The 22,036-nt window shown below is 41.5% G+C and overlaps 1 pseudogene; it reads left to right on the top strand.

Annotated features, from left to right (window-relative positions):
• Positions 1 to 16,549: 16,549 nt before the first annotated feature.
• On the top strand, positions 16,550 to 17,398 carry LOC100449922 (prohibitin 1-like; annotated as a pseudogene).
• Positions 17,399 to 22,036: the final 4,638 nt, after the last annotated feature.

Genomic DNA, 22,036 nt, shown 5'->3' with positions numbered 1-22,036 from the left:
GATAATAAAAAAAATTGGAAGAAACTTAAATATCTCAGGAAACTTATAGTGCATCTATATGACAGAAAAATTTTTGCCTTTAATAATCATGTGGTAAAAGACTATTTGTTGATATGAAATATTTAGAATATTTTGCCAAGTTAAAAAAAGGTTATAAGACAGTATGCACCATCTGCTCTCAATTATGTAACTATTTATCATGATGACATTTACTGAACACTTGCCATGTGCCAGCCATGGCTCTAAGCAGTTTAAACATATTTGATCATGCAACAAGTTTATGAAGAAGATTTTTTATTATCTCTATTTTACACATAAGGAGACTGAGACACAGAGTGTTTAAGTAATTTGTCTAAAATCACAGTAGCAAGTGGCAAAACCTGCATGTGAACAAAGCATTCAAGCTCCAGAGCCCAAATGCAAACAACTAAGTTGCCATACTCTCTTCCTAAGTCTGTCCACGTTTCTGTGGTTTCTTTGATTTTCTTTCTCTTTCTTGGAGACTTTACACCCAAACATTAGCTGTGTGTTAAGTAATCCCCTCCTAGGGCAAGAGCAGACAAATATTTTCAGATGGAAGTGAATGTTGCAGCCAGTATAGGCTCCAAAGGACATTTACACCTTGACTGCAGAGAACACACTGCACACCACTTAAGATCTTGTACAGGACAGACACAGCAGTTCCCCAATTCACTTATTCAGCAAAATAATGATTAAGTGCCAGTTCTGCGCAGGCTGTGTTCTAGGCTTGGAGGATTCAGCAGTGAATAAGGCAAGGGACACAAGGCCAATTCTCCAATAAGACTCCCATCCTCATGGGGGAAGCAGGGAGGTAACCAGTAAATAAAGAGCCAAGAAAAATATCAGCTGGAGTTCAGTGTTCTGTAGAGTACTACAATTGGAATTGTGCCATAGGGTGGGACCATGGGCTTAGGAAGATGACCTTTAAGAGGAGATATTTGAGCTAAAACTTGAATGACCAGCAGTAGAGACACACACACACACACACACACACACAGACACACACACACACGGGGTGGCAGGGAAGCAAATCCAGCAAAATGTTAACATTTGGGAAATCTGGATGAAGAGTACAACACAATTTTTTGTATAAGTGTTGTAACATTTCCATAAGTCAAATAATTTTAGAATACAAAGTTAAAATATGTCAAAATAAATATATTACAAATACAAAGAATCACTCTACATCTAAGGAAATAGAGTTGGTAGAGCTTGCTGGTGAATGGCATGTGGTGAGTGAAGAAATCAAGAGGAAATAGATGATGCTGGTGCCTTTGACTAAAGTAGGGTGAAGCTGAGGTATGGGGAGAAAAAGCAAACATCCTTTTCTTTGACCCAATAGTCAGTTTGCAAACTACCATACACTCCATACACTTATCTTCTCAATGGGACTTCTCCTTTTTTTTTTTTTTTTTTTTTTTTTTAAGAGATGGAGTCTTGCTCTGTCACCCAGTCTGGAGAGCAGTGGTGTGATCTTGGCTCACTGCAACCTCCGTCTCCCAGGTTCACGTCTTCTCCTGCCTCAGCCTCCAGAGTAGCTGGGACTATAGGCACCTGCCGCCATGCCCGGCTAATTTTTTGTATTTTTAGTAGAGACGGGGTTTCACCGTGTTAGCCAGGATGGTCTCGATCTCCTGACCTCGTGATCCGCCCACCTCGCCCTCCCAAAGTGCTGGGATTACAGGCGTGAGCCACCGCGCCTGGCCAGTGGGTCTTCTCTTACCCTCCTTTGAATCAGGTAGGATTTTTTACTGATGAAGAAACTGAGACCAAGAGTGGGGAAATGATTGTATGTGGTGTCATGGTGACTGAGTAGCAGAGTTAGGTGCCAAAGTCAGATCTTCTGAATCCATGAAACTAACAATCCCCAAGGCTAAGTGACAGGAGATACATCATGTATATTTTCCGCTGCTCTAAAGTAAAATAAATGTTGAATAGGCTGGGCAACGATTGGCCCGTGGAAGATGCAGGTAACTCAATCTGACTATGTTGTAGAGGGTTGGTTGTAACACTCTCTTTCTTAGAAACTATCAAGGATTCCCAGTAACCCATGAACCATTTTAGTTCCCAAGAGATAGTACAACGCTGTAGACTGCAACTTGACTTACTGTGATGCTAAGTTATTATTCCATTTTTATTATTTTATAATTATTATTAAAAATAGAGGTAAACCACCTACTCCTCTCAAAAGGTAGTTAGGAGAATCAGCATCCAAAGGAAATAGTGTAAATGAAAGGGTTTGTGGTCTTCAACACTCAGTTAGACGAGCTCCTGATGGGGTCTTAGGGTCATGTTCATCATCTCTGAGTACATTGCAAGTGCTTCAGGTTGCCTTTGGAGGTCACTCCTGTGACTGGCTCAGCTTCTGCCAATTTGGAGACCAATTTAAAATTCCAAGACATCAACAAAACAAACCCAGGATCTTAGAGAAAGGGAGTATCAACTAACACTAAAGTAACCTGCTAAGTGTAATTTAGTGACATTTATCACTAAGTAGCACCATTTGACCCCCTACTCCAACAGCCTCTTGAGGGAGCCCCATTAACTCAGTTTTAAAAGACGAGAAAACTAAGACTTGAAGTATTAAACAATGTGGTCCCATGCTAGCAGTGAGCCCACACTGTCTAAGCCAGAGCTTGCACCCCTTTCATGGCACTACATGACCAAATAGGCCCTTTCTGGTCCCAGAGATGAAGGTTAACCAATGTGCAAAAATAAGTTGCCTTGGAATCTACCCTGTTTACAGGTCCTCATTACCCTAAATCAATGATCTGCACAATTTCATTGGGATGGTATGTGTGCTTGATTTATATTGGCACAGATCAAGCCATAAATTGTGCCTATGGACCCATCAAACTCTTTTCTCACATTGAAGATGTTTATAGAAACAGGAAACATGGCCTTTGCATGAACATACTGGTCCTCTCTATGTCAACATCATCATAAATAGACGTATCCAGGATCTCTGCCTGGACTGTTTTCCATAGATACTCAGCAAACCCATGAGCTAGGTCGTTATTACCAAGGAGGAAAAAAGAGACCCTCCCTTGTTCCTAGAACTCATCCTGACAAGAGGCCCTCTTGATTGAAGACCAGAAAAAACGCCATGGCCCACATTCCACCCCCTCTCTGTTAGCAGCAGTGCCTGGTCCTTTAAGATGTCCCCCCATTCTTCAGCTTTGAACTTCAGGCTCCTAACCTGGGAATCCAGAGTTGTAGAGCTGTTCTTTGCTTCTTGTAAAATGAATCTACTCTGTGGACTCAAAACACCTTCAGTCTTACTGTTTTTCCCAGTTTGCAAAGTTGTCCCACCCTTTATCACAGTGGACTCTGGCGAGACTCTATAAGGGGGGGCTGTTGTCAGTATCCCATTTTGCAGATGAAAAGAATGAGGCACAGAGAGAGACAGAAGGGTCTATTACTTGACTTTGAATTTCTCACACAGCTGGCATTAAATTCCTCTTCTCAAGAAACATACAAGTAGTTGTAGATTATTATCACCAGAGCTGTCAATATCTGTATCTGCAAGAACCTGCCAGAAAACAGCCAGTATACCTGTAAAGGGTTCAAGCTAAATAGAATTTATAAAGACACTATTACAGAGGTATAGGCAGAGTTAGGGAATGGCACCCAGGAACTCACAATAGCAGGGAGCCGTTAGCACCTGCTGTGGGCTGGATCATGTTCCTCCCAGACTCACAAGTTGAAGCCCTATCCCCCAGTACCTGATAATGTGACTGTATTTGGAGATAAGGTCTCCATACAATAATTAAATTAAAATGAGGTCATTAATGTGGGCCCTAATTCAATATGACTGGTGTCCTTATAAGAAGAAGAAATGTGGACACAGATATGTAGAGAGGAAAGACTATGTGAGGACACAGAGAGAAGATAGAGGCCTCAGAAGAAACCAATCCTGTCAACATCTTGATCTCAGATTTCCAGCCTCCAGGGCTGTGAGAAAATAAATTTCTATTGTTTATGCACCCAGCCTGTGATATTTTGTTATGGCAGCCCTAGTAAACGAACACATTCCCTTCTAAGCTTGAAAGTCAGAGAGAGGAATTAATGGCTCACCCCTCTCCTCCCAGCCTCTGATCTCCTGCTAAGGCTTCCCATGGGCTGAACCCAACTGAAAACCAGATAAGGGTACAATTAGGATAGGATCACAGCAAGAGCTCTGGATAAGGGCTAAGCAGATTCTTTCATTCATTCAACAAATATTCATCAAATACCTGGTGCAATTGTACCAGGAGCTATTCTGGATGCTGTGGATATAAAGATAAATAAGATAGAGTCCCTTGTCTTCAATGGTCACAGTGTGACATAGAAGGAAGATTCTATGTGTTCTACTATGTAAGTACACCACTGTACAATGTAGATTACATGCTGATAATTGCTGTTTGAGCATGATGCTATGACTGCAAAGAGGAGGGGTTACTCACTCAGTCAGGGTGGCAGGAAGACGGCCACAGAGGAGGTACACTCTAGTTGCCCCTTGAAGGATGTGCGAGATTTTATGGAGAGATGGAGGGGAAGGTCATGCTGGGTGGAAGGACATGCAAAGACTCAGGGATGTGTAAAGCGAGGAATCCCTTTGGAAAGAGAGGCTGAAAGATAGATGTAAATCCTATGTAGTTAAAATCACTTCCTAACTGTGCCACCTCACAATGCTATGCTGTCTGTGTTTGGGGCACTAATTTATACCTGTTGGCCACATGGTTCAGTGGCAAGAACAGGGTTCTAGAGTCTTGGGCTCAAGGTCCATTGCCAGCATCTGTTCACCATGTGTGGCTTAGGCAAGTCACTCAACCTTTCTGAGCCTTTGTTTTCTCTCTCGTCAATTAATCAGCCAACATTATTGTGTGTCTTCTCTGTTCCAAGCCTCAAAGCTATAGGGATGCTTGGTACTGCCCTTTGGAGCCTATAGTGGAGGAGGAGGCAGACTCTACACTGAGCCCCTCTGTGCATATGGAATGGCTTCCAGGGCTGGGCTCAAAGTGCTCTGGGAACACACAGGTTAACGCATTTCCTCCACACTTCACAGGGATTTGGAGGGAGTTTGGAGAAACAACAAAAGAGGAAATGCTTGTAAGCTGCTTCTATTATTGGGTGGCAGTCATGGTTGCTGACATTTAGGTGAGGGTTGTTTCGTTTAGGCATTCTCATTGCACTCCCTCATCATCTCTGCCTTTGCACCTTGGCTCACACAATGTCCACTTTGTACCTCTCTGACTATGTAAATCCTATCCATCTTCCTGGTCAAGGTCCAGACCCAACTTCTCCAGGAATCTTGTCCAGAGCATCTCAGGCCACAGAAATAGCACCCTCCTCTTAACTCTGCTACATTTGCGGGCTCACTAGGCATTTATGCATTAGTAAAAGACAGTTTTGTGCCATTCCAAGAGTGGTCTAAAAACTCTCTGGATCAGAGAATGCTGGAGCTGGATGGGACCTTAAAAGGGCATCGTCAAGCCTCTAGTCTTATTCCAAGCTAGTACACATGGCAACTAGAGAGAGCATCCTACAATACAGATTGGAGCATATGTCTCTCCTACTTTAAACAAGGTGACTCTGCAATTGATTGCCCAAATGGGGATACTTTCGAGGGTGAAAGGCAATGCTGTTATTATAATGCTTGGTTGACAGGCCTAAACTAGGATGACACCAAGGGCTAAACTAGGATAACACTAAAATTTGGGCACATAGTCCCTATGTGACCTGCTGACCTCTCCTGTACTCCAGCCAACCTACAGTTTCCCAGCATCTGATGGACAACTAGTAGTTAACCAAATGTTCCTTGCTTGTTCTGGCCACTGTGCCCGGGACATGCTGTTCCCTCTGCCTGAAATGCCATCCTCCTCACTCCATCCATTTCATCCTTAAGTCTCAGGCTAAGGGTTGCCTCCTACGTGAAGCCTTCTGACCCCTGGGCAGAGGTATCTGCTTCCAACATATTTTGTTAGGTCTAGCATGTGGCATAGTTACCTATGAGCAAGTCAGCTGCCACCACTGGACTTGGAGCCCTCAGAGGCTGTATTTCATTATGGTTGTCTCCCCCATCGCTTGTCCAGGGTCTACATCTGACCCACTCTAAACACTAAGTATTTTTTCATTATTAATAATAATGACAAATGAAATATGAGATTATGACACATGAGATAGCGCACCTTTGCATTTCTTGTTCTGGATTGTCACTTCTTTCTTTTCCTATTGAACTTCGCGTATGTAGGTCAGACATCCAGTGAGGGCAGATTTCTCAAGCATATCACATCGTGAAGACTAAGGCTTATTCCAGGGAAGCTGCTATGTCTCCAGCATTTCCTGGAGCTTCAGAACCTAAGGCATGTGTCTCCTAGAGGGGCAAATCTTCACCTTGTAAGTCTACATACATTGTGTAAAACTAGTCAAAACTCTTTCAGAGCCAGGTGAAGAGGATAAGTGATGGAAACCAGGGACTGGCTCATAATAGGTGCTCTAGTCCATGTTTGTTAAATAAACCAGAGCAAGAAGACATGGAGGGAAGGTAAAAAGGAAGAAAAAACAAGATGAATTTTCTTATTTGGCTTTTAGACTAAACTTAAATGTCACTTTACAAAAGGGAGTTGGCAGAGTAATAGACAGAATCATAAGAGAAGGAAAAGGAACCAGCTTTTATTGAGTGTTTATAATGTGTTTAATGGATCGGGCATTTTGTTTATGCGATCTTACTTTAATTTAAATGGGATACCACCCCACCAGAGCAGATATTATCATCTGAGTTCTACAGATGAGAAAATTTGAGCGCAGAGAGTTAAACAGTTTCCCAAGGCCTTATAGGTTTAAACTGTGGGTCTAATGAAATTATATCAAAACCAGACTTAAACCCTTAAACCAGAGTCTGTGTGACTTCACCTCCCCTGATTTCTCCACATGAGTGAGATGTCTGGAGTCTCCCAAAGGTACTTCTTACAAGAGTCACACCCATTTGGATCCATGTATTCTGAGTGATTTTGTTTTTAGAAATCAGTCTCATTGCTTCATAATCACAGTTTAGGTACCATGAGGACAAGAGCTGTGTCTTATTGATCCTAGTATCCCAAGACACTATCACAGTGCCTTCCCCACTGGGAATGCTCAGGCCATATTTACTGAAGGTCTTAAGTCAGATTCTCTGGCTTTATGTAGTTGATCCACCCCAGCATGCTCACTTCTCTGAGTCTTCTGATTTCTTCCTCCCTTCTTGCCCCTGGCTTGTCTACTTCAGTTAGTGTGGGCCCCTAGCATGGCCTCCTGAAAGATCCCCACACCCAATCTAGTGGCATATTGAGACTGTCTCTCAGGGTCCTTACCATGTGTTAAATCCTGTGTAACACTACTGAGTGCTCCAATATCAATACATTCTCCATTATTCGACTGTCTATACCATCACCACCACCCCCCCGCCCACGCCCACCACCCCCACGTCACCCATCTTGGATCCTCAGGATCCAGTTCTAGACACACACTCCTGGCTCCTGCAGGTGCAGGTTGGCTAGGCCCTACAGCTCCTTCAGGGTCTAGTCCCTTTCCTGGAAGCCCAGCAAGTCCCTGGCAGAATTATGTTGTGACTCGATCCTTGTTTTTGGTCTGTGGGCCTGGAAGGGGAGCAGAAGTGTTCTACCTTGCCAGGCAGAGTCCTCTATATCATCTTCAAGCAAGGAGGAAGAGTTAGCCCATAATTGGGAAGACTGAGCCACTTCTGCAGCCCAGGAGGGACAAGCAGAGCTGGAATGTCAACATTCTCAGGTTCTCAAGGGCTTCAACCCAGATATTCTTAGCCCACATCTAAGGGTCACACGCCTCCTGACCAGGGCCCTGGCCTTCGTCTGTCAGGATGGTAAATTAGACTCACCGAAACTCTGCTACCCTTGTAATTAAGTCATGGCCTGATTCTCAGCTTTTCTGCCCTCCAACTGCAGGAGATAAGAATATGCTGTCAAGGAGGCCCTCTGACTTTCACAGTTTGTCTTAAATTAGTGAATAATCACTTCAAGCCTTCACGACTTTCTCCAATACACTGATAGCACTCAGCAGCAGCATCTCATTCCATAGTCTTAATAATTGTGCTTTCCTCCATAGCTCTTGAATATCTGATATATTATACCTGTGGGTGCCTTTTCTTTTACTATAACCCCATCTCAGCTCCCTAAAAGTGAAAATTCTCCCATTTGTCAGGCTATAGCATGCCAGATTCTATCAGTACTCTGCCTGCTCCAGAGATGGGATTTTAGTTGCCAGCTAGATGGCAGGTGATTCACCTCCAAAATCCCAATGTAGAGCCACTCTTGGTACCAACTGTCTTAGGTTGAAGTTCAGTGCCTTGGGAAACAGACTCTAAGGCAGATATTTGCATGAAGGAAGTTTACTGGTGAGTGCTTCCGGAAACACCAGCCATGAGGGAGTAAGCAAAGTAGGATTAGGTGGAGGGAGAAGTTGAACTGGGATGCAGCAGTCAGAGGCTCTGCAGTTTGGATGGTGCTTCTGAATTGTCACAAACTGAGGCCGGGGACCAGGTTCTTGCACCTTTGACATCAATCCATGATGGATATGGACTGCCAATAGAAACCAGGCATAGCTTTGCTTGGGGAGTACCTTTCAACCAAGAGTAAATCTTGAACAAGAAGAACTGTGAGCTGTCAGTTACCAACACTATTGGCAATTAAGGGAATGATCTTAGTTGGGCATCTGGGCAGTACTCTACAGCATTCACTACACTGGATGAATAGATGGATGAATGAATGAATAATGAATGAATGAATGAATGTTCTGCTTGTCTTCCTAACTACCTTGGAAATCCTTGAGAAAAGGACTTTGATATTCTGTGGTCTTTTTAGAGCCAGCAGTGCTGGCTCCCAGTTATTATAATTGTTGCTTTAGCCTTAGAAAGAACCTTTGCAAATGCTGCTGTAATTCAACTTACTTATTTTCCAGATTAAAAAAAAATCAAGGTCTAAAATGATTAAATAATTTGCCTAAAGCTCCACAGTAAGTTTGTGATTCAGCCTAGACTTCATAAGTATTTTATCAGCCTTAGAAACAGAGTTTAAGCACATGAGGATTTCCTCTGTTGTACAAAAGAAGTCCGAAGTCCCAGCGTTGGTTGAAGGCTCTATGGTTATCAGGGACACCCCCATTCTACCACATGGCTTCCATCCTCAAAGTCACCTCAAGGTCCAGCATGGCTTCAGGGATCCATGTAACACATCTGGTTTTAGCTTAGCAGCAGGAGAAATCAGGAGGAAACAAAAGGATACTTATGCTATTCCTTTCGAGGAGCCTTCCCTGAAGCCCTACTAGCGCCTTCTGACTACACCACCCTTGAGCAGAACTTTGTCCTGTGACTTCTCCAACTGTAAGGAGAGCTAGGAAATGTAGCTTTATTCTAGATGACAATTTGCCTAGTAAAGAATAGAAGTTTCATATTGCAACACAAAGGGGAAAACAAGTATTTGGTAGGTAATTTACAATCTCTAGCATATTGGTTATGGGGCTGTTACAGAAAAGCATACATTTTGGAATCATACCTGGATCGGTCTCCTCCTACATGTAAGACTAGCTTAAAGGTATTTAACCTCTAGACTTTTAGTTTCTACATGTGTGAAACAGACAACAATCCTTATCCTCACAGATGTATTGTGCACTAATGTGTGGAAAGCACCTAGCACAATGTCAAGTATTTGGACTGGTAGAATGTCTATCCCTCCTACTTCCACATTATTGAATAACTTGGTTAAAAGTTAATGGCATCACACCCCATTGTCCTGTTCAAATAAACCTGAAGAACAGTTACTATTTTGTTCTTGGAACATAGTGTGATTGAGACACGTGTCCAAGCTTTCCACCCATTTGCTGGGTATAGTTTAAGGGGGAAGAATAGAAAAGTCTGTTCTGATACTTTCCACTGGCTTTTCCTTGCATTCAGGTGGAGGCAGACAGACATAAAACAAAAACCATTCCCAGAGAATTTTTGAAATAAAAGCCTTTCTTCTCTATTTTATCCCATTCAGGAGACCAGATCTGAGTTCACTTGCTGGGCATATCCTCCCTGTGCAACACAGCCACTGCCTCCTCCACGCAGACCTCCCTGCTCCTTTGGGTGGCTCAGCCCCTCAGAGAGTTTATAGTTACATTACTGAGTTAGACCCTGTGCAAGAAGCTGGGGATATAGACATGTGGAAGTAAAGGTATCTGCTTTTGAACAACCCCGGTCTAGTGAGAGAGACCAATATGTGAAGAGATAATATCAGTTACTTTAACTGGATGCTCTATAAAAGGACGTAGGGGGTACAGAGAAGCTCCTAACCCAACTTGGAGCAGGAAGTTCATTGAGGACTTCTCAGAGGTGGTTATGTTTAAGCTGCATCTTAAAGGATGAAGAAGAGGGCAAAGCAGGGAGAGAGTGTCCAAGGAGAGAGAACAGCAAAGACAAAAGCTTGGTAGAATGACACAGGAGTGTGTTAGAAACTACAAATAGTTTAGTAATGGTTAGATTATAAATGAGGACATAGGGAGACTTCATTATTGGAAGGGTCATTGGGTCTGACATTTGAAGTACCAATGATTTGCCCCAAGCCACCTCTCTTCATGAACTCTGGAAAGCAGTGACCTCCGATATCAGTGTTGGTATTCAAGCAGTGGCAAATAGCAGGGGATACAGCATAGTAAAGCTGGTGTAAGCATTCTGTAATTGATCATTGCTAGAGTCACTTTTAGTTTTAGGATTCTGTGATTCAGGATGCTGCCAGAGCACTTTTTTACAGATGTGTCATCTGAAAACATCTGGCCTTGAGTTTCTTTGTGTTCTCTTGGCAGTTCCTAATTTTCTTTAAACAGAAAATACACAAGAAAATAGATGAGCAATTTTGAACACCTACACTGTAATAAACAGCTACTTTCACATGCCATCTCCTGTAAGCCTCAAAGGTAATTGTGATAAAAACGATTAGTCTACATCTTAACAGATAATGAAACTGGCCCAGAGAGGTTAAGTGACAAGCCTAAGGTTACACAGCTGGTGAGTAATGGCACGGGGAGTTAAACCTAAGATCACCTGACTCCAAGTCTCTGCAAACTTAAGATGCACAATCTTGGCCAGGCGTGGTGGCTCACGCCTGTAATCCCAGCACTTTGGGAGGGCGAGGCGGGCAGATCACGAGGTCAGGAAATGGAGACCATCCTGGCTAACATGGTAAAACCCCGTCTCTACTAAAAATATTAAAAAAAAGAAAAATTAGCTGGGCGTGGTGGCAGGTGCCTGTAGTCCCAGCTACACGGGAGGCTGAGGCAGGAGAATTGCGTGAACCTGGGAGGCAGAGCTTGCAGTGAGCCGAGATCGTGCCACTGCACTCTAGCCTGGGCGACAGAGCAAGACTCTGTCTCAAAAAAAAAAAAAAAAAAAAAAAAGCACCATCTTAAATGTCCATCCTAGGTAAGACGGAACTCCATTTTACTCCTCTCCTTCCCTCCTTTCTTCAGTTTTAAATCATTGCTCTTTGGGAAATTTTTCCTGCACTCTCACCTTGAAATTGAGACAGTAACTGAGAATTCCAAAAGAGACAGCCTGAACATGCTGAGGTTCAGTTTTCCCTAGGAGACTGGGGATTTATTTCATAATTCACTCTTTTGTTAGCAAATTCTTGCCACAGATGGTTTTTAATGTCTCGGTATCATAGAAGGTTGGACTTCAGTCTACTGTAAACCAACCCTCATTTTTGTACATGTGAGGACATCAAGGCTCAAAGTGGAGCAGAGGGTTACACATGGTCACTCAGAGAGTGAGCAGAATTTAATGTAATTTCATGAGAATGTTGCTTTTGGATTTATTGTCTCCCTTTTTCTAGTGGATTTTTGGCTCCAGGAAAAGATGCAATAAGTGAGGCATGAGCCTAGACATGCAGACTTTTGGCAGGAGTTGTTGTGCTAGTTCAGAAACTGGTATAAAAACTTTAAAGGGGGTGGGAGAAGATCATCAGGTTTCTGCTGACTTGGGATCATCAGAAAGTCGACTATTTTCAGCATGAAGCACTGTACCGAAGGAATGTGTAGGACCATGTGGGTATTGCAGAGAATTCTATGTCTCCAGGAGGAAAAGAAGCTTACAGACCATTAAGTACAATTTTCCAATTTTGCAAATGAGCAAACTGAGGCTCAGAGAGGTGAGGTGACTTTCACATACTCATAAAGCTAGGGAGAGGCAGAGCCAGGATTCAAATCCAGTCCTCATGAGCCAGAAAGGCTCTGCATCAGTCACTAGAGCACCAAACACTTGGGTTCAGTCTCTGGTTCTGCTGCTTTCAAGCTTTGTGTCTTCAGTAAGTTGCTTAACATCTCTGAGCATCAGCCACCTTGTCTATAAAATGAGGTCAGTGGTGTATACTCAGAGTGTTGTTGTGAGAATTAAATATGACTATCACATAGGTGGAAGTGTCTGGTACATAGCAGCTATTCATTATGTGCCAGAACCTCCCACCCCACCCTGAAGCCTTGGAAATATTTCTTTGAGGCAAGGGAGACAGGGAGTTGTCACTGGTTATTTTAAATATAAAGGTGTCAGTTAGGGAGTCAGTGTGTGAAAATGCTTGGTGTTCTGAAGAACAAAGAAGCAACACAGTGTTTCTGGAGCATAGGTGTGAGCAGGAGTCCATGGGGCTGGAGGAACCAGCAATGGGCAGAGCCTGGTGGAGTGTTTTGTTGTTGTTTGCCATGTGAAGTAGTTTACACTTGGTCCTCTATGTGAAGGAAAACCACAAAAGGTCTTAACCCAGAAGGATACCTGGATTTGCATGTTTTAAAGGGCCCCATAAAGACTGTGTATCTAGGTGAGAGCGGGTATCAGGGAGCTATTAAGAAACTATTGTAATTGTCCAGGAGAGAGGCAGCTGGGCCTGAACTGGGGCAGAAGGAGTTAATGTGGCCTAGATGGCAGAGACAGGGTTTGGAAATCTAGATCAATAGGGTTTGGAAACTAACTTAATGTAGAGGGTAAGAAAGAAGAAAGTATTTACAATGATTCCCTCTTCTGGCATTAAAACATAAAAACTTCTACAGACCAAGTTACGATAAACAAAGTGAGAAAGACAAGAGACAGATGGGGAAAAGTATTTGCTACATATATGAAAGATAATAGACTATATATAAGTATTAACTAAGAATATCAATAAGAATAAGATCTTTAAAAGTCTAAGAGGAGAGAACTGATATAAACAAATAAATCCAGAAGAAGAAATATAAATGGGCAGTAAACTTTGGAAAAGAAGCCCAATATCACTAGTAATCAGAAAAATAAAACACTGAGGTATCACTTCATACATATTGGCACATACTTAAAAATCTAATAATACCAACAGTTGATGAGCACAGGAAACAGTGAGAAGACTCAGACATTGCTGGTATAAGTCTAAATTGTTACATCATCACTTTGGAGGACATTTGGGCATTATTCAGTAAATTTGATGATAGGTATACTCTATATCTCAGCAATTTCACATTTAAGTATATATTCTGGATAAGCTCTGCATATATTCACAGAGAATATGCAGACAAAACCCAAGTGCTTATCAATGGAGAAACGCATTGTAGTATATTCATCTCATGTAATACTTATAACAGTTAAAAATAACTGAGCTGGGACATTCTGGTTTTAGCTAGTGAGCACACTCTAATCTGTCTCTCTTACTACTGACAACTAAAAAGCCTGGAGAGAATACATAAGGAACTATCTGAGGACTCTGACAAGTAAACAATAACAGGTGGGTTGGGAAGGGAAATAAAAACTAAAAGCACAACTGATACAGGGGTGTAATTAGTCAGCATTCTCAAGAGAAAACCAATAGGATGTATATATATATATTTTTTCTGTGTGTGTGTGTATATATATATACACACACACATAAAGATATATGTACATATATACACACATACAGATGTATCTATATATCAAGAGAGATTTATTGTAAGAAATTGGATCATGTGATTATAGAGGCTGAAAGTTCTCAAGATCTTCAGTCAGTGAGCTGGAGGCCTAGGACAGCTGGTGGTATAGTTCCATTCTGAATCTGAAGGTCTGAGAACCGGGAGAGCCACTGGTGTAGAACCAGTCCACAAGCTGGCAGCCTCAAGACCTAGGAAGAGCTGATGCTTCAAGTTTGAAGGAAGGAAAAAAACAATGTCCCAGCTTGAAGTCAGTCAGGCAGGAAGAGCTCCCTCTTACTCACAGGAAGGTCAGTCTTTTTGTTCTATTCAGGCCTTCAACTGATTGGATGATACCCATACATATTGGGGAGGGCCATCTGCTTACTCAGTCTGTCAATCTAAGTATTAATCTCATTCACAAAAAACCTTGTAGACACACCCAAAATAATGTTTGATCAAATGTTTGGGTACCCCAATGCCCAGCCAAGTTGATACATAAAATCAACCATCACTGGGGGGTTAAGTGTCCTGAGGTTTTCTCCCCCTGCTATATCTCCTAGCTCAAACCCTAGGGCAGCCTGGATCTCTGAAGTGTGCAGTAAACATGGACAGTAAAAACATCAAGATGAACTCTCTCTTTCTGGCTGGAAGACTGGGAGGGCGGGCCCTTCAGGACAAAGACTGTAGGGGGGTACTCTCATTTCATTTTACATTTTTATTCTCCTAGCTTGGTACCAAAGCCAGCCTTAATAATGAACTATATTCCTGCAGCAGTGGTGGCAACAGTGGTTCTTAGGCAATAAAAAGTGTAAGAGAAAATTCTTCCCTCTGACCAAAAGAACTGGGAAAAGAGACCCCTGCAATCTAAAGACTGTGAAGCGGTCTCCATTATTTTGTTCCTCCTTTTTCTAACTGCTTCATTCTCAAAGTGGACACAGTTGTGAAAAATGTCTGACAGCACAGGAAGCTAAAACCCTGGCTTTCTATCCAGCACACCAGGAAAATGCGACCCTGCATATGGAAGAGTGGAGAAATCATAGAGAAGAGGGAGATGGAAAAAGGGATCTCTTAAATCTGGGTATGAAATCCTGGGCTCACTCACAGGATTCACGTACAAGGAACTGACCCAAAACAGTATAATGAAGGCTTTGAGTCTGAACTACAATGTGGACTGTTTCCTAGGCCTCAGACCAGCCCCTGAATAGTGTCCACATGGGGCAGGCCCTAATAGCACTGCAAAGGCTTTGAAAATGAAGCTAGCATTAGAACCTCAGCCCACAAAAAATACGTTGGGAGTTGGGGTATGAGCCTAACTCTTTTAATTGCTTTAAAAAAAATCAACATTCTTCAGAAATTTTCTTTTTTTTTTTTTTTTGAGACAGAGTCTCAGTGCAACACCCACACTAGAGTGCAATGGAATGATCACAGCTCACTCCAGCCTCAACTTTCCTAGGCTCAGTTACTTCTCCCATCTCAGCCTCCCAAGTAGCTGGGACAACAGGTGCACACCACCATGCTTGATTAATTTTTTGTATTTTTTGTAAAGACAGGGTTTTGCCATGTTTCCCAGGCTAGTCTCAAACCCCTGGGTTCAAGTGACCTACCCATCTTGGCCTTCCAAAGTGCTGAGATTACAGGCAAGCCACCACACCCAGCCTCTTCAAAGAATCTTAACAAGACCTAGAGAATTATACATAATTCAAATGTCTAAGATACAATTCAAAATTAATCAATACACAAGTAACAAAAAACCAAGAAAATCTCACCAACTCTCAAAGATAAAAGACAATCAACCAATCAACAGACACCAACACCAAATTGACCCAGGTGCTGATGGTGGAATAAACAAAGATTCTAAGAAACTGTTATACACACACACATACACACCTCCTCCACACACACACACAAATATAATTAAGCTCCATGAAGTGGGAGAGAACATTAGTGAATAGTGAAACAAATGAAAAGATGGAGGTTTTCAGCAAAGAAAATAGAAGCTATTGAAAAAAAAATGAAAATTTTATAATGAAAAAATACAATGATAGAAGTAAAATAATTCACTGAAGGAGATCAGTAACATAATGGAGATAGAGTCAGTGAACTTGAAGATGAGGAATTAGGCTGGCCATCTTTTCCTGTAAAGGAACAGATAGTAAATATTTTAGAATTGAATGACCATAAACTATGTCATAACTCCTCAGCTCTGCAATTATAGCATGAAAACAGCCATAGATGGTATGTAAATTAATGGAAAGAGCTGTTTCAATAAATCTTTATTTAATGAACAGGCAAGCTAGATTTGTCATGTGAACCATGGTTTTCTGACCACTGAGATAGATCAATAGAAGCTATCTAATCTGAAAAATACAGAAAAGTAACTGAAAAACAATAAGCAGTCTCAGGGACAAGTGGACTGATATCACAAGATGTAACATTCATGTCATCGGAGTGAAATGACAGAATGATAGAAAAGAGAAGAAAGAGATTAGTATTAGAAAAATATTTGAAGAAATCACAGCTAAAACTTCTCAGATTCGGGGGAATTCATGTGGAGGTCAAAGTGGAAACAGGTGTGAGAGGTCCAGCAGAAGAAAACATGGCTTCCAAAGTGTTTGAGTCCACAGGCAAGTTTGGCCTGGTCTTAGCTGTTGTAGGAGGTGTGGTGAACTCTGCCTCATATAATGTGGATGCTGGGCACAGAGCTGTCATCCTTGACCGATTCCATGGAGTATAGGAAATTGTGGTAGGGGAAGGGACTCACTTTCTCATCCCATGGGTACAGAAACCAGTTATCTTTGACTGCCATTCTCAACCACGTAATGTGTCAGTCATTACTGGTAGCAAAGATTTACAGAATGTCAACATCACACTGCACATCCCCTTCCAGCCTGTCACTAGCCAGCTTCCTCGCATCTTCACCAGCATCAGAGAGGACTATGATGAGTGTGTGCTGCCATCCGTCACGACTGAGATACTCAAGTCAGTGGTGGCTCGCTTTGGGAGAACTAATCACCGAGAGAGTTTGGGTCTCCAGGCAGGTGAGTGACAACCTTATGGAGTGAGCAGCCACCTTTGGGCTCATCCTGGATGACGTGTCCTTGACATATCTGACCTTCAGGAAGGAGTTCACAGAAGCAGTGGAAGCCAAACAGGTGGCTCAGCAGGAAGCAGAGAGGGCCAGATTTGTGGTGGAAGAGGCTAAGCAGCAGAAAAAGGTGGCCATCATCTCTGCTGAGGGTGACTCCAAGGCAGCTGAGCTGATTGCCAACACACTGGCCACCGTAGGGGACGGCCTGATCGAGCTGCGCAAGCTGTAAGCTGCGGAAGACATCGCGTACCAGCTCTCATGCTCTCACAACATCACCTACCTGCTGGCGGGGCAGTCCGTGCTCCTCCAGCTGCCCCAGTGAGGGCCCACCTTGCCTGCACCTCCACGGGCTGACTGGGCCACAGCCCTGGTGGTATTTAACATTGCCTTCCTTCTGCCCCCACCCCAGATATCACTGTAAAATTTCATGATTGGCTTAAAGTGACGGAATTAAAGGTAAAATCACTTCAGATCTAAAAAAAAAAAAAAAATTATCAGATTTGATGAAAGTCATAGATTTATAGTTTTAAAAAGCTCAAGAAACCCCAAACAAGATAAATTCAAAGTAAAATACACCAAGACACATGATGAAACTGAACACAATGAAAAACATCTTGAAAGGAACCAGAAAACATTGGGGAACAATGACTGCATATTTCTCATCAGAAACCATGGAGACCAGAAAACAGTGGAACAACATTTTTAAAGGCCTATGAGAAAAGAGCTGCAAACCCAGAATTCTATATCTAGTGAAAATATCCTTCAGGAGCAAAGACAAAATTAAGATATTCTCAGATAAAGGAAAATCAACAAAATGTGTTACTAGTAGACCTGCTCTAAAATAAATGCTAAAGGAAGTTCTTCACGTGGAGAGGAAATGATAAAACAACAAAAATACTTGGACTTTAGGAATGAAGAAAGCACAAGATAAAAAGAGAAAAGATATAATTTACCAATATCTGGAACAAAAAAAGAGGCTATAACCACAGAACTCACAGATTTTAAAGGATAATTGACATACTATAAATAACTCATAAATTTGACAGCTTAGATAAAATGGTCCATTTTCGTAAAATACATAAACTACCAAAACTCACTTGTGAAGAAATATATGACCTACTTAGTCCTATATTTACTAAAGAAATTGAGTTTATAGTTAAAGACCTTCCAATGAAGGAAAGTTTGGGTCCAAGTGGTTTCACTGGTGAATTGCACCAAACATTAAAAAAATGTTAATTGTATATAATCTTTCAAAAAATAGGGAAAAAGGAACATTCTTAACGCCTTTTATGCGGCCAGCATTATCCTGATACCCAAACCAGACACAACACAATAATATAAAAGAAAATTAAACAAAATATTAGCAAATCAAGTCCAGTAGCATATGAAAAGGATAATAGCTCACAACCAAGTGGGATTAATATGAAGAATGCAAGGTGATTCATCATTGAAAAAAATCAAAGACAGTAATCAACCCTATTAACAGACTAAAGAAAAACTACATGATAATAGATGCAGAAAAAGCAATATCTATCTATGGCAGACTCAGCAAACTAGGAATAGTAGGGATCTTCCTTAACATGGTAAATGGCAACTACAAAAATGGAGTACATAATTCTACATGAATAAATCCCAAAGATAAAATGTTGACTAAGAAAGAAAATTGCTGGATATTTATAGTATGATATCATTTATATACAGTTTTACTATATGCAAAATTATTACAATTGCTTATGGATAAAGTATAAATGTTTGCAAGGGAATAGCAAACATTAAAATCAGAATAGTGGCCACATCTGGGGAGTGACAGAAGGGAATAGGATTGGAGACTGACACACAAGGAGCCACAGCTTTACTGTAATGTTTGAACTCTTCTTAAAAAATCTGAATCAAATATGACAAAATGATAAGATTTGAAGAGCAAAATGAAAGAGACATTACCATTCAGTACATTGTCTGTATTTTCCTGCGTAGTGAATATTTTATAGTTTTTTATGTTATTTTACTTTATTTTATTTTATTTTATTTTATTTTATTTTATTTTATTTTATTTATTTATTTTTGAGAACGAGTCTCACTCTGTCACCCAGGCTGGAGTGCAGTGGTGCAATCTCGGCTCATTGCAACCCTTTGCCTCCTGGGTTCAATGATTCTCCTGCTTCAGACTCCATAGTAGCTGGGATTACAGGCATGCACCACCACGCCTGGCTAATTTTTGTATTTTTAGTAGAGAAAAGGTTTCGCCATGTTGACCAGGCTGGTCTTGAACTCCTGACTTCAGGTGATCTGCCCACCTCAGCCCCCCAAAATGCTAGGATTGCAGGCATGAGCCACCGTGCCCAGCAAGTTTTTTAAATATGTAAGTACTATATATTTAAAATATATGAACACTCTGATAAAAGCATCCTCAGGATCTTATGGAAGCACAAAGCGTAGGAGAGGAGGGAAGAATAGATCATCAAGGGCTTCCCACAGGTGATGCTAGTTATTCTTAAGCACTTACCACATGCCAGGTAATGCTCTAACTTCTAGAAGTAATAGCTTACTTATTTTATACAACAACCCTATGAAGCTTGCACACCTATCTTCAATTACAGATAAATTGAAACCCAGAGAGGTTAAATAACTTGCTCCAAGTCAGAAAGCTAGAAAATAAGAGTTGGGATGAAAACCAGGCAGCCTAGACCCAAATCTTGAACTGGTCAACCACACGAACAATCCACTGCAATGCTTTACTTTAGAGCAGTTACTCCGCTTGCTGTGTGGACAACAGTATAGACTTAGGCAAGGCTGAAGGCAGAGCGATAGTGGGCTCTTTTTGCTTATTGATTTCCTTACTAAATTCTTTTTTTTTTTTTTTGAGACGGAGTCTTGACCTGTCGCCCAGGCTGAAGTGCAATGGCAGGATCTTGGCTCACTGCAACCTCTGCCTCCCGGGCTCAAGTGATTCTCCTACCCCAGTCTCCCAAGTAGCTGGGATTACAGGCCTGCGCCACCATGTCCTGCTAATTTTTGTATTTTTAGTAGAGGAGGGGTTTCGCCATGTTGGTCAGGCTGGTCTCGAATGTCTGACCTCAGGTGATCCACCCCCTCGGCCTACTACAGTGCTGGGATTACAGACGTGAGCCACCGCACCCAGCCTCCCTACTGAAATCTTATATATTCTTAATGCAAACCTTTGTGTATTTTACATATTTAGCAACTACTTTTCCATTCATGCCTCATCTTTTCTCTTTGTTTGTGGTGGCTTTTGTACATAGAAGTTTTTACTTCCCTCTGGAAAATGGAAGCTGATTCAGGGGTGAAAGAGAGGAAAATTCAAGAGAGGTTATAAAAGCAGCGGAAATGGTGAGGTTTGGTGAACATTCCGACCTCCTTGTTTGCAAAGCAGGCTGGCTAAGCAGTGAGAACACTTAATTCTCTCTGCCGTGTCCATGACTAAATTTGTCTTCTGTAGTTTTTGAAGGCAGACTCACGTTTGGCTTTGCATTTCCCACGACACCTACACAGCACCTGAGGGCCTGGGAGGCTGGTTTACTCCACACCTAGAAGCCAAGGACTGGCCGTAGTTTGAGACATGATCCTCACTACTGGGGCAGGGAAATGAGGAAAATACTGGCAATGGAGTGGGGTTCTTATAAAGCTCAGTTTATTCAGTTGAATAAACTTTCTTTTATCATGCATGTGTGTGTGTGTGTGTGTGTGTGTGTGTGTGTGTGTTTCCAAAGGGTATGTGGTTAAAATTTCTTTTTATGCAGGGATAGTGACATTAGATCATAAATTAATTGATTTCCAATGTTCTCATTTTGCCAAATAAAAAGTTGGCAACACTCTATCGATGCCTCGAAGTTATTTTTATATTTTTCTGCTGAGTTAAATTTAAAAAAAAATATTTGAGAACAACTGTCATAGACAAAAGAGCTTTTAAGTCTCAAAAACATGTGTTTTCAGTTGGGTCACATATATTAGTTCTATGACCAGAATGCAAGTTACTGAACTTTGGAGAATATTGGTTTCTTCACTAAAATGGGATAATTACACCCACCTTACGGAGATTGTAAGGATCAAATGAGAGAATATCAGTAAGGGGCTCAGTTTCACACATGGTTCACTTCTGGTTTATTTTTCTGCCCTCTCCCTTCCTGGCAGGCAGGGACTAGATTTTACTTGCATGCTCTGACAATCATCCAGTTTAGACCTGGATCACAGTAGGTGCTCAAAAAATAGTCTGTTAAAAACCACCATGAGATACCATGTCACAGTCATCGGATAGAATAACTACCATAAAAAAGAACAATAACAGAAAATAACAAATGTTAATGAAGATGTAGAGAAATTGGAATTCTTGTGCCTTACTGGTGGAAGTGCGACATGGTGCAATTACAGAACAAAACACTATGGTAGTTTATCAAAAAATATAGGATTACCATATGATTCAACAATACCACTTCTGGGTGTATGCCCCAAAGAAATGAGAGTAGGGACTTGAACAGGTGTTTGTACACCCACATTCATAGAAGCATTATTTATAATGGAAAAAAGGTGGAAGCTACTCAAGTGTCCATTAACAGATGAATGGATAAACAAAATGTGGCCTATACATACAATGAAATATTATTCGGCCTTAAAAAGGAAGGAAATTGTGAGATATGTCACAGCACGGATGAACCTTGAGGACATCATATTAAGTAAAATAAGCCAGTTACAAAGGGGGCAAATACTGTATAATTCCACTCCTATGAGGAGCCTAGAGTAGTCAAGTTCATAGAAACAGGAAGTAGAATGGTGGTTGTGAGGAGCTGGGGAAAAGGAGAAATGGAGAGTTACTGTTTAATGAGTATAGAGTTTCAGTTTTGGAAGATGAAGAATGTTCTGGGGATGGATGGTGATGATGGTTGCACAACAGTGTGAATGAACTTAACACCACTGAATTGCACACCTAAACATGGTTAATGTGGTAAGTTTTTGTCTATTTTTCAACAATTAAATGTAAAA

The sequence above is a fragment of the Pongo abelii genome, chromosome 1 (genome assembly GCF_028885655.2).
Source record: "Pongo abelii isolate AG06213 chromosome 1, NHGRI_mPonAbe1-v2.0_pri, whole genome shotgun sequence".
Taxonomy (NCBI): domain Eukaryota; kingdom Metazoa; phylum Chordata; class Mammalia; order Primates; family Hominidae; genus Pongo; species Pongo abelii.
This window is presented reverse-complemented; position numbering and strand designations above follow the sequence as displayed.